Source organism: Chanos chanos, chromosome 14 (assembly GCF_902362185.1).
Source record: "Chanos chanos chromosome 14, fChaCha1.1, whole genome shotgun sequence".
NCBI lineage: Eukaryota > Metazoa > Chordata > Actinopteri > Gonorynchiformes > Chanidae > Chanos > Chanos chanos.
The window spans coordinates 1,898,466-1,899,496 of record NC_044508.1 but is presented as its reverse complement, the minus strand read 5'-3'; the positions used below and the strand labels follow the sequence as shown (position 1 = coordinate 1,899,496).

At 38.2% G+C, this 1,031-nt stretch overlaps 1 protein-coding gene across 1 annotated transcript in view; it reads left to right on the top strand.

Moving 5' to 3' along the window:
* LOC115827245 (sodium- and chloride-dependent GABA transporter ine) overlaps positions 1-742 on the top strand; it is a 17,801-nt gene extending 17,059 nt beyond the window's left edge. The window contains exon 13 of the mRNA XM_030791055.1: positions 1-742. This exon is cut by the window's left edge and continues 1,814 nt beyond it. The gene's annotated coding sequence lies outside the window, so the exon portion shown is untranslated.
* Positions 743-1,031: the final 289 nt, after the last annotated feature.

Sequence of the window (1,031 nt, the reverse complement as noted above, 5' to 3'; positions counted from 1 at the left end):
GAGTCCTGTCTGCTTTTTGTTTTTCTGAATGAACTTGAAATCTGGTCGCTCTGTCTTTGTGTTTTGTTTTTCATTTTAATCTGCAAAATGTGTGTTTACAGGTGAATGTGTCAGTAGCATCCTTAACCATTAGTGTCCTGTCAGAACAGTGACCCCAGCGTGGATGCACCATGCAATGGCTGTGTTGGCATTATTAACATACTTTTATTGTTGTTGACAGACTGCGGAACGAATGACAAACGTTTGTGTAAAGCACATTTACAGTGATGGTTAAAAAGTTAAAGGTTTTTCATGTCTTTTTTTTTTTTTTTTTTTCTTTTCACAGTTTTGGTTAAGAGTTTTTAAAAAAAAAAAAAAGGTCCTTATTTTTTTATTTTGAAATAATTTGGCAAAACTGCTTAGATGTTTTGATGTTCTCTGACCACCGTGAAGGAAACGGTCCTGATTACTGACATCTTGTGTTTTACGTTTCCGGAAGTTTCTCCCTGCTCATGTGTTTTCTCCTGTCCTGTCTCAGTGGTTTTGTCTCTGAGCTGGAGAGACACAGCATTCTTCTCCGGGGGCCCAGGCATGTATACAGGTTTTATATTCCAGCCTTACATACACACAGATTACTGGTTTAATCCAGAGGGGTCACTTTATGTTGGATTGAGGTGTGTCAGATAAGGATTAGAATTGGAATTTCAGTCAAATCCCGTAAGAGTGAGGAGAACTTCCTGGCCACGGCTCGTTATCATGTTGGTTCTTAAAGAGAAAACTCTTTCTACTCATTTTATTGTTATTATTTTTTTTTTTCTTTGAAAATAAAATTCTCTCTGCTGCTGCTGCTCAGTGGAGCGTGAATGTGATTTTTTTTTTTGTTGTTTTGTCTCTGTGTAATGACTCCTCCGACACATAACCCTGTTCTCTCTCTGTGAGGTACCACACACACTTCTGTCTGGATTTTTTGGGGCATTTGAGAGTCATTTCTGCTCTAACTGAGCTCACGGAAATAATGTGTGTGAGAGAGTGAGTTCAAATCATTCACTGTT